The sequence below is a fragment of the Piliocolobus tephrosceles genome, chromosome 4, assembly GCF_002776525.5.
Source record: "Piliocolobus tephrosceles isolate RC106 chromosome 4, ASM277652v3, whole genome shotgun sequence".
Classification (NCBI taxonomy): domain Eukaryota; kingdom Metazoa; phylum Chordata; class Mammalia; order Primates; family Cercopithecidae; genus Piliocolobus; species Piliocolobus tephrosceles.
This window is the reverse complement of record NC_045437.1, coordinates 137,731,187-137,747,207: the sequence shown is the minus strand read 5'-3', so window position 1 is coordinate 137,747,207 and position 16,021 is coordinate 137,731,187.

Below are 16,021 nucleotides of genomic sequence, written 5' to 3'. Positions count from 1 at the left end.
CTCAGATCCCAGGATTCTATTTTTCTTCTTTGGTTGCAAATGGGTTAGAGGAAGAAGAACTGGAGGTACGACTTATATCAGTAATACAGAGGACTAAGACCCTGAACTATGGTGATGATTATCTAAAAAAACAAAGTGCTAGAAGAAACCCATAAATCTCTGGATGTGTGATAAAACCTGACCTCTTTCTCTAGCACAAATAATTTTAACCACTCAGTCTAATACTGAACAATGAAAAGACCTTTCCTTGGGTATTTAGGACCTTCCTGGGAAATGGTCTCCCAACTAATTTACAGAAAACAGATTTACAGATCTCATTCTCAGAAGTTTCTCAAACAACCCAGAAATGACTGTATTGTTCTCTCCAATTCTATATTCTTTGCTCCAGTCTTCCTGTTTAATTTTACCCTGTAATATACTATATGCTCCAAGTCTGACCCTTTGGTGCCAAGCCTTACATCTATTAAATATGTAATAGAATACATTTGTGAAGGAGAAAGAGGAAAATATTGGCTGTTCTTTGTAAGAAGAGAAAACACTTTCCCCACATCTTTGCCTTTAATAAGAGTGATCCTGCAATGTTGTGACCAGAAAAGGGGCTAAACGTTTCTGGGCTCTGGTAGAGCTACAAATCCTAGACAACATTTAATTATTGGAAGTGTTTGGAGTTGAAATTTTTAATGCAAATTAAATTATGCTACCTCACGGGAGGTTATAAAAGAAAATATAAATGAGAATGGACAAATATAAGATGTGGGCATACGTGAGCCTGAATTGGGACAAATTAAGAAATGCTATCTGAATTTAAAGATTATTCTAAAGAAAAGGTGGGGAAAATGAGTTAAAAAGTAATCTGGATATACGAGATTAATAAAAATTTATAAGAAATGAACAAGCAGTGAATATCACACCTCCCACCTTCGAAGAATGAAATCATTTGACTTGAAACTTCCTCCACGAAGCCTCCCCAAACCACACATTTAGACTTTGTTTTCTGTGATTCCAAAGAACTTTTGTCCTCCTATAATAATACATCTATTATGTGCACTTATCTATCTCTGCTATTAGCTTGTAAGCTCCATGATTCTATTATAGAATGTGTATCTTCAAAAGTGACATATGCCACAAACTGAGAAATTAAAGAAAGATTGAAGATGTGAGTCTGTGCTTTTGAAAACTGCTGGATTCAAGGAAACAACAAAATTATCTATCAACTCCAGATGTCCAAGCAGCTCTTAAATGCTCACTTGGCAGGGCAGCGTAGGAAGGGAATTGTGCACAGGAAGATGACTGCTTGGAGGATGCTGACCTTCTGACTGTGACTGTGTATCATCTCTCTGCCAGCTGCATCTTGCTCCACCAGCAGGATGCTTGTTTACAGTAGGCTACTGACTATCACGCCAACCTTGTCACTCACTTATTGCCTATGCTCACATATTTTGCTTTGGGAACCTGGCCTTTGTTCCGCATCTCTATCACCCCAAGGCTGTTTCCATCTCAGCACACTTCAATTTGCTGCTCCCTCTACCTGGGAAACATGTTCCAAGATCTTTGCATGTTAGGACTCAGTTCTTATTCAGGTTTCAGCTCCGATGTCACTTTCTCAAAGAAGCCACCTCTCACCACCCTGCAAAGTTAGTACTCCCCTCCCATGGTATCCTGCTTCACATTGCTGCTTTTGTCTTCATAGCACTCATCACTACCAGAAATTCACTTATTTGTTTCCTCATTTATCTTATACTTCCCCAGGGAACGTAAGCTCCAAGAGAACGTGCTTGTTCTATTCCTGGCCAGCCTCAATACTAGTGCCTGGAAGACAGAAGGCACTCGATAAACGTTTATGTAACAATGAGGGGAAAGGGCATCATGGAAAGGGGAAAGGTATTTATTATGTATCTGCCTTCTACCTGGCACTGTACTGAGCATTTTCAAATACATGATCTCCTTTGATTCTTGCCATACGTTCTGAAAGAAGCATTACAATCTCCATTTGAAAGTGAAGAAAAAGCTTCAGGGAGGTAGCATAATCTGTCTGATCTAACCACTCAATAAATATTTGTGGAAGAAAGGTGGGCAGGCAAGCAGGCAGCTGGAATGTGGTAGAATTCATATTTGACCCACGAAGTCAATCTGGCACCAAGGTCCTTGTTGGTTTCATCAGTTTTCATGAACATCAACTTCTTTTTTGATAAGGGGAGCAGTATATTCTGAGAGTCTAAGGCTGACCTTTATGAAAGTGTCTTTCTGACAGTCAGAATCAATACTTTTGTTCATCAGGCTGTAACTTTCATCACAGATTTGACATGCTATTCCCATGTAACACTGTTGCCTTTGACCCAAGCTAATGACTGTCATCTTCCATTTGGAGAGAACAGAATTCAGGGTGAAGATTGTTAGCATTAACTCCCTACTATAGTCTAGAGCCTCCCATTTTGACTTGGAGAGGACTCATACCTTCAATTAAGATTTTTTTAAATGTGAAAAGTTCCCTCTCCTCTTTTGGCAACCTGACATCTCCAAAGTCTTCTTTTAACAATCATGTCAGTTGAATGCCATGCTCCTGTCATATTCTAGATGGAATCTTGCATTGCTTCACATGGCCTACAAGTTCCAGTATGATCTGGTCCCTGCCTGCTTCTCTTCCCCTAGGTCTGGTCACTTCCCCTTCTCAAAGCACGGCCCAGCAATACATTTCTAACTTGTTTTTGGTTAGTATTCCATGTTTTCTAACATCTTCCTGCTTTGGCTTTCTATCAAAGTACGCTTCCAAATAATTCTTCATCTGGTGTAATTCCACTTCAATTTTAAGTCAGTCATGCTTCCCAACACATGGTTTTCTCTGTAAAACTTTCTTTGATCATCCACATTCTCTTGGCCAACTGATATTTGTCTATGATTACAGTGTACCTTTCAATACCCCTACAATAATTATATTGTCTCTTAATAAATACTTGTTGGATTTTCTCTTTATTAGATTACCAACAACTCGAGGCACAGTATCTATCTTACAATAGGAGTAGTAGTAGAAAAACTTGATATTTATGTAGTACTTACAATATAGTAGCCATTGTATCACACATTTTATGTGTAGTATCGCTTTTAATTTAAGCAATAATAGTATTATCGTATACTGAGTACATGTTATTTTGGAGGCACCATACTTACAAAATTATATAACACGTATCATTGTTCTCATTCCACAGATGAAAAACTAAAGTTCAGAAATGCTATGTCGCTCACTCAAGGCACAGAACTAACAAATAGCAGAGTCACATTTTGAACCCACACATAATACTCATTCTAATATATGTATTTTGTTTCTGTCAATGTCTGCTGAACAAACAAATTTACTTCGGTTCCTCGGGGCGATATCTGAGGCGAGCCATAAGCCAATGGTATCACCTATTCAATCACATCTATCCGAAGACTTTCCAAGCAAGCCAAGTAAATCTCATTATATTCCCCAAACTCATCCTGTTCATTCCTGATACATATCTCACTTGGCTCAATCTGAAAGGTTGGCACTCTCCTTTTTTGCCTATACAGATATTCCCCAAAGTTCCACATTTTTATTTTAGAACCTCAGATTGGAAAACTATAGCCAACTTTTCTAAACTCAATATCACTCTCTGTATGGTGAATTTTGATACATCATTAGCATGCAATCCAGCAACACATGAAATAGGAAGAAGTTATTTGCCATGGTTTTAGCTCTGGAGCCTGACTGCCTCAGTTCAAGTTCCAGACTTACTTTCCACTGGCTGTGTCACTTTGGGACCAGTACTTAAGCCTCAAGTTCCTTGGCTATAAAATGAAGATAGTAGTACCTAGCTAGCTTCATAGAATATCTGTGAAAATTAAACCAGAAAATCTACTTCTGACATTAGCATAACTTCTGTTTCATATTAAGAGCTCAGTATTTATAACTTTATATTATTAACTAACTATATAAGAGATTATCTACACCTAAAGGGACTAAGTTCTTGAGTTTACAAATGGAGAAAAAGCCAAGAAAGAGAAAGCTACTGATTCAAAGTCATGTTACTCAGCTGAGAATTCCACCCAAATTTTTATGACTCTCAGCCTCAGGCAATGTTGATGTAGCTTTTTATATTTGACAGACATATGCAACTTCAAGGTATGAACACTTACTTAATCCCCGTTCACATTCTTTATTGTTTCTAACCAAGTGATTATTAAAGTTTTGCCAAGTAAAGGATTACAGAGTTTCTCAAAAAACATCCTTTAGCTAAGTCTTAACAGTCAGTGGAATTTTTCTCTGCCATGAAGTTGGCTTTCTTTGAGATTAAGAATAGGGCTAGAAAGTAGCAGTAGTATATTCATCAAGGAAGAGGAAGAAAGGGGGAGGAAATGAGGAAAGAGAGATCCATTATGAACAATTTTAGAAATAGAATCACCAGGCTTTCAAATTCTAAGCATCTGGGGAAGGAATCAGACTTGTTACAGGAAATAGCTATTTACTGAGAGATGAAGGCACTTTGTTTCTCTAATCCAGGGCCTGCTAAGCCTTATGTTTCTAAGATTCACAGAAAATGCAAATTGAGAAGAGAACAAAATCATCTTTCTTTGCCAAATTATCTCTTATTTAATCCAAGACAAACTTTTCCCAGACTTAGAAACCATGATAAGCAGTTTTTCCTTAAAGACCAGACATAGAGCCCAGTGAATCTGCCAGTGTTAGACAATCCCCTTTACGACTCTTCTTTTATAGGATTACCATTAGCAGAGGTACAAAGGAAGTCAAGTTTATCATCCTATACCTGTGCATCCTTTATGTTCTCCTCCCATCTCAGGCATTCATTCATCATCTCCACCAGGCTCTCAGGTCACATGTCATGCATGCTTGGCCAATACCTTCACCGGAGGACAGTATTCTACCCCAGTCAGTTTCTCAGGGCTCAAACATACACTCTTCCCTCCAAATTCCAATTCTCTTAATATGAGAACTGTAACTCCACTGTAAGCTTTTTGATAGTAGGGTCTTTTATAAGTGTGTCTCTCTAAGAGTAGCAAAGAGACTATTCATAGCAGAAGGTCAAGGCATATTTGGTAGGTGTATAGATAGATGAACAAGTGAAGGAATTCAATAAATGTGAGAATGGAAGAATCTACACAAAATAACATGTTATGAGCAATATGGTAGCTCTTCCACTGGTCCTTTCATTTTAATAGAATATTTATTTTTTCCCAAATAAAGCATTTCTAGAGAAGGTATGTGGGCAAGTGTCTTTCCTCATTTACTCCAGGGACACTCTATAGGCAGCTACATACTACACACTTTTGAGGAAACTGTGTGATCTATAAATACCTGTCTCCTGGAATGTAGAGGTGGGATTGCAAACTGAGACCTGCTCTGATTTTAATAAACTCAAGATTTCCCCTACAACTCTCAATGGATACATTAATAAGGGAAAAGATGAAAAATAATAACAATAACAACAATAATAATGTTACTACTCCCAAATGTTAAGGATAGGGAAAAGAAACTGTCAGAAGAACTTGAGTTCAAAATACCTGTACAGAACAGTCTTTGAGCAGAGGTAACTGATTTAAAAAAAAAAAGAAAGTAGAATTAAAAACTTTATGAGAGGAAAAGTGCTAAGAACTATTTGTCTTAAAAGCATTGACTTTTAAGTCTGAAGACTGAAAAAAAGAAATTTTGCACCATGAATATGAACACCTGAATGTGAGTTTCAGTTCTACCAATAATTTTGTTCTAAGGTCTTAGGTCATGCATTTAATCACTCTAAATCACTTCTCTCATCTTACGAAAGGAGAGAGTCAACTGCAAAAGTCCTGGGATAGTGCATCTTAATGGGAAGGTGGTCACATTCCCACTAAAGGAGCATCATTACTAGAGGAGATAATCAGAACCCAGTGTGAAAGCTATTCTCCTTCCCCTACCCCCACAGAGGGAAGAACCAGGGGATGAGATGAAGCTCCCTCATTGTAGCTTTGGCCAAGCTCTCTGTGCCAAATCGACACTCTGCTTTCTTTAGGATTCTGCAATACCCAAAGTTTTGAGGAGACCAGTAATCCACACACTCTCTGTAGCCTGTTGACGGATCACATGGTGACCATAACTTTGTGGTGATGTGAACAGTTGCTTAAAGTCAGAACTATTTCAACTTTTCTCTTACTTTTCAATTTAAGTTTCTTTCCAAATGGGCTATGACCTATTCTAGTTGAAGCTGTTTCCTTTTATCAAGTCTCCTTCAGATAAAAGACAAGGCAAACATCAGCTGGTAAGACAGTGGTATTTTAATGCTTTCCTCTCTTTCTTGCTGCAACAGAATGACGAAATTCTGACCTGAAGACCATCCAAGAGGGTACTCCAGGCTGGCCCATTAAGGACTTAACGTTTATAACGTAAAACTTTCTAGAGCAGCACTATCCAAGAGAAATATAATGAAAGTCCCATATGCAAGCAATGTGTAATTTTAAATTCTCTAGTACCCACATTTAAAAAGCTAAAAAAAGGATAAAATTAATTAGCATATTTTATTATCTCCAATATACCCACAATATTATCATCTTAAAATGCAATCGATATAGCAGTTGAGAGATATTTTACATTTTTTTGTAAGTCTACAAAATTAATATGTATTGTATACTTACAGCATATCTTAAATCAGACAAGCCACTATCCAAATGCTCAGTAGAAACATGTGACTATTAGTCGCCATATTGGACACTATGTCTCTAGACCTTTGCTGTATCTTTTTATACAATATATATTTTATTAGCAGGGTTTATAGAGGCATTTTCTAGCAAGAATAAAAAATTAACATGGAATACAATATTAATAAATGTATGCTGCTTCACAAATGAAAAAAATCACTAAATTTATAAAGGTTTTATGATTTCTTATTTTTTGTGGAGTGCAACATGAAATAAGACAGGAATGGTACTACCCTACAAAGAAATAAGAGTCCATGGTAGAGATGACTATTATAAATGGAAGTAATAATCTTTTAAGTAATTTATAATCTAATAGGGAAAATAGGATAAATGCTTTCAAAGATATTTAAGTGTCATTAAAAAGTAATATATATCTAAATCATCAAATGAGAGAAAACCACGTATGTATTCTATAGAAATTAAAGAAACAAAATTCCACCTCTTAGGTAAACACTGTCAAGATTGCTAACATACAAGGTTGGAGGAAAAGTGACTTGAGTTAATGTACAATGTTGGAAGGAAAGTGAGTGGAGGAAAGTTTTCCAAATATCCCTAAAAATTACATGTTTCAACACAGCCATTTTAATTCTATACTTTGAGAAAATTACTGGATAAGGACATAAAAATGAACATAACAGGATGCTTACTTAACTGATATGAGACTACTGAAACAAATTAATCCACTAAGATGGCAATAATTAAACATATTATAAATCTATTTAAAAATATATGTAGATATGTCTAGATTATGCAGTTGTCGAAATGCCAATGCAGTTATATATATTATATATATATTATATATATTATATATATTATATATATATTATATATATTATATATATATTATATATATTATATATATATTATATATATATTATATATATATTATATATATTATATATATATTATATATATATTATATATATATTATATATATTATATATATATTATATATATATTATATATATATAAAATGAAAAAATTCAGGTTATGGAACTGTGTATATAAGACACCATTTAAAGTACACACACATAGCAATGGGGATATTTCAATTTTGCTTTGCACTTTTTAGAAATAATATTTTTAATGAGCATACAGTGCTTTAATCAAAACAAGCAATAAATCTGTTTGCATTTTGAAAAAGAACTACATCATGGAAACTTGTAGAATAACAAAAATAAAAAATAAAGGAAAAGATCATCATGGCCTGTAGAGGTTAGAACAATTTTCTTTAAAGAGAGGAACACTGACTAAGAAGAAAATTATTCTTTATTCAAAAGTACTACATTTTCCTGTGACTCATTTATCTCTAAAGTGACTTAGTTACAAGACTTTGATCTTCTTAAACTTGAAATTTAAGGGAAAATTCTCTTCTTAAAGCAGGGCTATGAAATAATTTCCTATTTGACAGGTTTAAAGATTGTAACCTTCACTGGGACATGTACTCAAATTTACCTGCCAAGAGCAAACCACAGGAAGGAAACTTGGGGGTAGAGAGGAAGTGCTGAACTGGGAAATAAAGTAAGGGCAAAGCCATTAAAACATAAAACCAGCTCAGAGAAAGGTCAACTGAGAATGTGTCACACAAAGAACGAAACACAGACAGGACTTTTATCCAGGAAAAACAACATAGGTTATCTCTTGGCTCCCCTAGAAAAATTCAACCTCACTGTGTGCTCTGGCCTGATTGCGTCTCCACAAAATGTATATATTGAAACCTAATCCACAATGCCATTAGGAAGAGGTGGGACCTTTAGGAGAGAATTAGGTCATGAGAGTGGAAGCCTCATGAATGAGATTAGTACCCTTAAAAAAGGGCCTGGAGGGAGCTTATTTGTCCCCCTCACCATGTGAGGACACAGGATCCCACCAAACAACGAATCTGCTGGAAACTTAATCTTGTACTTCCCAACCTCCAGAACTGTGAGAAATAAATGTTTATAAACCACTCGGTTTATGGTATTTTTGTTATAGCAGCCCATGGATCCTAAGACATCTTCCTCTGTGATGGGCACCCCAACTTCCTCATTCTTTACTGTTTCACATCCAGGAGGCAGGATCAAGTCCTCATGATCTCACACCTGGACTGAAGCCATCACTTCACACTTGGGTCTCTCCCTCTCAGTTCATTGTAGGTGCTCTCCTTTCCTGACTCCAAACAATCAAGTGCTCCTCGGTCCTTTCTGGGTAGCCCAGAGGCTGGTGAAGCCAGCCAATTAGGTCCTTCCATCTCTGGGGATTTTGGGATTGCTGCTGTTTTGCTTCCAATATTAATTTTTTAAAAAATAGATTAGTAGGCCACATCAAAATGTACAATACTTTCCATGAAACCCTAAATGTTCCACTCTTCCTTAAACATCAGAACATTGAACAACATTGATCTCACTTACAGAAGACATAAAATGTCTTTGAACTGAATGCCAGCTGCTTCTTTCCAGCAAGGACAAGAGGTGACTTGCTTTCTTTTCCTTTCTTCTTCCCTCTAACAATCCCCTCCCCACAGTTTGTTTCACTCATTTAGATCATTGCTGATGTAGTTTGGCTCTGTGTGCCCACCCAAATCTCATCTTGAATTTTACTCCCATGATTCCCACATGTTGTGGAAGGGACTGGGTGGGAGATAATTGAATCATGGAGGTGGTTTCCCCCATACTTTTCATGTTGTAGTGAATAACTCTCATGAGATCTAATGGTTTTTATCAGAGGTTTCTGCGTTTGCATCTTCCTCGCTCTCTCTTTGCCTGCTGCCATCAAGGTAAGATGTGACTTGCTCCTCCTTGCCTTCTACCATCATTGTGAGGCCTCCCCAGCCACGTGGAACTGTAAGTCCATTAAACTTTTTTTTTTTTTTTTTTTTTTTTTTTTTTTTTTTTTGTAAATTGCCCAGTCTCTGGTATGTCTTTATCAGCAGCATGGAAATGAACTAATATGCCCGCTTTGTCACCACAGGGTCCGTATCTACAAGCCTTCCATGATGTAACATGGGACCCTTTCCAACACAATCTACCCCACCTTCCCAGAGATATTTCCCACGTGACTCCATATATTGAATTCTCTGTGTACCTTCGGCATGCTTTTCTCTTTTCCATACCCCATATCTTGCCTTCCTATCTTGAAGGTAACCTTTAAGTTATTTGTCTTCTGAGTTTCCCTGACCATCTGCCAAAAATGAACTTTCTTCTCTGGATTTGGTCAGAAATTAGCATCTGTGTCTTTCATCTGGAAACTATGAATGACCCTGTGCATGTGTTCTGCTACTTGCTAATTACTTTGCCCAATAATTCTGTGTTCCACAAAATTATACAATATTGTATAATGCTTAACAAAGTTTTATTAATTGATTCATATACAAATCAGGCAATATGAGCTTGCTTTTCTCATCTGGGCTGGTTTCAGCAGCATATCATCCATGGTACAGAGAGCAGTCAAATTGAGAAAACAAGATCTTGGTGATCAATAGGTTGACTTGGGGCTTGCCAGAAAGTCACTTGAGTGACATCCAGGAAACAGTTTCTTCTTAAGGCAGGAAGGATTGCTTTGATAATTGCCAAGGCTCTTCTCAAATGAGTTGCTATGATTTCAAGAGCTTTGCTTATTCCACTTTCCCATTGAAACCGCAATAAAATAGAAAAGCAGTTGCAATTTTAAGTTTTCTAGCTTCCTTGCTTGCTGGAAGCACTACTCATGATTTGCACTTTCAGTAGAGACAAGTGTTTTTCTTGAGAAACAGACACATCAATTTTACCTTGTGTATACAGGGTATCAGTAAAGCCCTTAGTAATTCTGATTAGTATCTCAATGATCGTGTGTTACCCATTGACTTTTACTAAATGTCCACTCTGCTCATGCACCCCATAACCAGGATTTAAATAACTGTTATGTTGCTCATTTATTGAATAGGTCCTCTGCTATGCTCTGAGTCCAGGAAAAGGAAACATAGGTTAAGACACAGGAGCAGAGAGAGGTTAAGTGATTTATCCTTGGTAATAGCCACAAGCAGCCCTTGGGCTAAAATTCAGCCCGCATTTTACATAGGACTATTTTCACTCTACTACATTGCCAAAAGGAGAACTGTTTTCAGACTTTGGTGTTGTTAAGTCACTCATACAAAATTTAACTCAAATTCTTTCTTTAAATATCTAGTATTTATATAGAATCCAGGATGGCTCTAGTTAAAAAGTCAGCAAAGTGTAGCAAGTGAGTCAAATTTGGCCTAACACCTATTTTTGTAAATAAAGCTTTCTAGTACACAGGTATGCCCATTTGTTTATATTTTGTCTATATATGCTTTATCATGGGAAAGTACTTGACTAGTTGCAACACAGACCACATGGCTATGAAGCCTAAAATACTTACCATCTGGCTCTTTGCATAAAAAACTGTAGATGTCTACCTTCTTGGTTAAATGAATAAATTGCAAGTAATATCAAAGGCAGATTATCCCCATTACAGAACCTCAAAACCTACCAGATATAAATAAATACAAAGATAGACAAAGAGATGAGTGAATGAATGAGCTTCTTGGATTATTGCAAGAAGATTATCTTGGAAATACACAGACCTAAAGCAGTTGATATTGACCTTACCAAAGTCACAAAGATGGAAATTACATCTAGGAACTTGGATTTTCTTGATGGCAGCTACAAGCTACCAGGTTAACCTTGGTCAATTGCTACTTTTGTGATTAAATGTAAAGCCTTTGGTATCCTATTTTATCTATCCATCTTTTGCTCCCTATGAACCTTAATGGAAAAGTGTGACCCTCAAATGTCTGTCTGAGGAAATGGTGAGTCACACAGATTCAGTGCCTATGCAGAGACGTAGCCACACATCACTCACTTGAGACTATTTCCAGTGGTCCTCACCCATCCTAGAGGCTTCTGTTTCTCTCAGACTCACTGAAGTGATGGTGAGTGTGCAGTGAGAAAAGGCTGACAGCTATCTGACCTTTACTTAATTGAACAACAGATTTCTACAGCTTCCAAAAGCAGCAGGGAAAGAAAATAGAAGAGGTATATCACACCAATAAACATTTTCTGATTTAAGCCTCAAGTAAGTTATGTATGTATTTATGGAATATTTGAGGGTGTAGGTGGATAAAAGGTAAAAATAGATGCAACTTCCAATGCAAGGTACTTAAGAAAAATTTACATTTATCCCAGTGAGGTACAATAGTAAATCAGAGCTTTGGTAACTGACAGGAGGTCATAACATCTACTTTGGAAATGTTGCTATATTGTTGTATTCATTTAAATTAGTATAGTACTTCATGCCAAGCAGATATTTTATGCATACAATTACAGTGACAGTTTAGAAGGCTCCAGAAAGATGCTATTCACCTAAGCTACTACCATAGAAGTACTTGATGTCAGTTTTAGCTAGCATTAATTTTGTGTTGCATGGGAGTGAATGGAGACCTGAACACAGTTGTTTATAGAGGCAATATTACATTCACTAATAACATTTCCTAAAGTTCTAATTCTACTCATCAATGTGTATAGTTTAAATAATTTTCCATATATTGGACTTTGATTTCTCATGTTGGAATTTTATATACCAAATGTATTATGATCTCATTATGTGAAGAACATTGTGTCATGATTAAGTTAGAACTGAGAAAGACCTGATCCTCTCACTCAAAGTACTCAAAGTCCAGTGAGAGATGAAAGATCTTGAGGAGAGACCCTTCCACCTTGGTTTCATCTCTAAGCATTTGCTTCAGCAGAATTCCATGTAGCTGGAAGCAGGGAGAATGTGCAAGGTAGTAAAATGAGCTAGGCCAATGGAGTAGGCATAATTTCTCTTCAATTGGCTGTTCTTGCTTTGAAATTTCCTGGAATAACCATTTTGGAATGAGATTTCCCCGACTCATCTCCAGGCCAGAGAAAAACAGATTCTCTGGTAGCACAGCCTGGGAATCAAATGCCCCAGGGAACCCAGAAGGACATTCAAGTCTCAGAACCAATAACATCACTATCTTCTGACTTCTCTATCAGAAGCCACAAATCATGCCAGTTGTGTTCTCCATATTCCTTACACCAGTGAATATCAAGCATCAGGCATTTCAGAGTCAGCTGGTAGAAGTCAGGGGCAATGGCAAAAATACATCTGAGAGTCTGATTCTCTGGCTCTAGGGTGGGGCTTCTAATGCAAGTAATTTCCCAGTCACCCTCAGGAAATGCTGCCACAAATACAACTGGTCAGCATGTCCCAGCTCTAATTCTTCTCTCATCTTTTCTACCACCCACAGTCACAGTGTTAGGCTCCCTACTAGCATTTCTGGAAGAACCCACTAATTAATCTCCCTGTCTTCAGTCTTCTTATGTGCCTCAGCTCAGTTCCTTAAACTGTTAGGAAAATGAAGCATACACAACATGCCTCTTTCTTGCCTACATTCCATCTACCCTAAAGGTGAGTCCCATGCTTTCTAGGATAAAGTCTGCGTTGCTGTGCCTGACATGGAGTCCCTTTGTGAGTAGCCCCTGTTTTCCTCTGATTCTTGATCCTATCCCTCTTGACAACTGCAACCTTCATTCTCCGGCTTCAGAGAAAGTAAACTACATGGTCTCGAGAATCTCACTCATAGTTCTGTGCTCCTGTCCTAGCATTGCATCACTATGTGTGGTTATACTTGTATGTGATTATTTAATGAGAGTCCATCTGCACACTATACTGTAAGCCTCAGGAGGACAGGGTCACATCTATCTGAGCTTGGCATCTAATGCATTACCTGGCCTTCGACAAGCACTCTTAAAATTTTTGTTACATTAGTGAATACAATGTAAGGCAGTGCCAAGGCTCCATGTCTAAAAATATGTGACTTCTCTTGCTTGGGATGACTTCCTTTCTCTTTATCTGTTTGCTAATTCCCAGCAAATTATTCAAGTCCCAGTTCAAGTGTTCTGACCATGTCCCTTTCTTTGCTTACTTTCCAATTTTTAAAGAAACTTTCTAGCCATGTAACTTCCTGGCCTTGAAATGAATAAGGAGGAGTTTACTGGTCCCACTATTGTGCTGTGCACACTTCTCTAATTGCATTTATCACATTATATTGCAATTGTTGACTGGAATGTCTGTCTCTGCTATAACACAATGCAACATCAGAGAACAAGGGCTGTAATTTGAATTCCCATTATGTAACAAAGTGTCTGACACAGAATAGATGCCCAATAAATGTTGGTGAATGAATAATAATAAAAACAAACAAGTCAGTGAATCAACAGGTGAGTGAATGTATTAATGAGTCAGTGATCAGAGGCTGGAGCAGCAAACTTCTGTGCAAGCTGCACCTGACAGCAATTGGAAGCCAGATTGGGTCTCAGGCATCCAGTCAAACCAGCAAGCAGGCCAACATTTGGATTTCTCGCATGAAGTCACTGGTACAATCCAGAAGCTCCACTGGGACTGGGAGCACATTAGAAGATAGTCAGAAGTTATTATCTTGGAGAGATAATGTTTGCAGAGTCTTCTGCAATGCCTTTTTTAAAAGTTTGAATCCTTTAGTCTGTCATTCAAGCCAGCATAATATCAAGGTCAAAATTATCTTTTAGCATTTTGCCCATATTCCTTATACACACATCTTTTGGTCCTATAAAGACTACTGGATAGTCTCCTGGAGCTACTAAATGATTCCATTATTTTAGCTCATGCCTCTCCTTCAGTCAGGAGTGACTCTGCTCCACTGCAGTTCCAGCTCATTTTCCCCTGACAAAATCTCATTCATCCTTCAACATCTCCAGCGCCACTTCCCCTGTGAAACCTTCCTTAATTCTGCCAGCCAATGAAGCATTTCTTCTTTTACATAATACAGATGGTGTCAAAATGTACACATTTCAGAGCCAGACTCCTTGGGGTTCACTCAGCTGTACCATAGATCTATTCTGAAAACTGCACAACTCACTCATTGTCACTTTATGCCTCAGTTTCTTCACCCTAAAGTGAGGTCAATAATAGTATCAGCCTCAGAGGAGTTTTGTAAGCTAGAGAGGAAAGGAGCTTATCTGTTGAAAACATTGTGCTTCATGCCTGCAAAAAGTACATATTCTGTAAACTGGCTTTTCTACTTCTCTTTAGCCTTCTCTTCTTTATTGTATCCCCACTGTTCTTTGCCAACGTGAGCTTGAATGTCATTTTCTCTGAACATGTCATTAACAATTGATGCTCTCTCCAGCATAATCTTTTGTTTTGTTTTGTTCCATTCTGCTACCTCCCCTAAAAAAACTGTCAGTACTCAATTTTATTCAGTTCCACTAAAGGTATTTACTTTTAGTATTAGCAAGGGTATCAATGCCTGGGTGAACCTTTCTAAGCCTTGGTTTCTTTACCTAGTACATAAGCACCATGCCTCAAGGATATGAGGATTTAATGGCAAATGCATTTAGAGTATCAAAGCTCTGTCTTTTCCCTGCATGCCCCCACCAAGGATAGTCACTGATTAGCTGTCTGACGATAGGAGATTTCTCAGAAGGAGTTTGGAGAGTAGCTATTGTACCCTATATGTGTGTGTCAAAGCTGGGAAAAGCTTTAGACTTAGCCCAAAGTCATTCTTCACTTTAGAGATGAGGGCACTAGCAAACACATTCACCCTCTGGGCCTGAGACACAGTAAGTGAATTCAGGCTTGGCTACCAGTCTCCTGCTTGTATTTTACCCCACTATGCCAGCTTCATGCTCTACCTTTCTTTCATCTGTCACTGCCTCTTGATCTGAGGGTCTCTGTGATCCATATTCATGACAGTAATTCATAAATATTTTGCTTGAAAAAGTGAATAATTAAATGGTTGATGCAACTCTGGGCATCACATATTCCTTCCTTTGTCATTCGCTGCCAGCTTGCCATTCCCATGTTGATCTCTGGCTGCTTTATCCCCACAAAAAGGGAAAAGCTATTTTAGAAGGAAGTGTTCAAAACAAGTCTATGAGCTGAAGGGAGACATTAGGGTATTTCTTTGGGTCCTGTGTGTTCCCTTTCCCACTCCTCAAACAGCAAGCCAAAGGAGATCCTACTGATACCTATACTGAACAGCACAGGGTCTCTATATTTTCCAAGGCTACTGTTCTTGTTTTCCCTTGGGAAAAGGGGATGTTTTAAGTGATAAAAGGAAAGCTCACTTCCTTCTATATTGGGAAACACATGGAATGAACTATTAATATTCAGAATGGAAGCCTGTTAGAGTAGTTGGACAGAGCCAGGAACCAGTTCAGGAAAACATAGATTAAAACGAAGATGTTAAAAAATGACCCATTTTCCAGGCACCAAGAGATATTTTGCCAAGCCTAGTACAGTAACTGAGACAAATAGTAGCATCTGAAAAGACTGT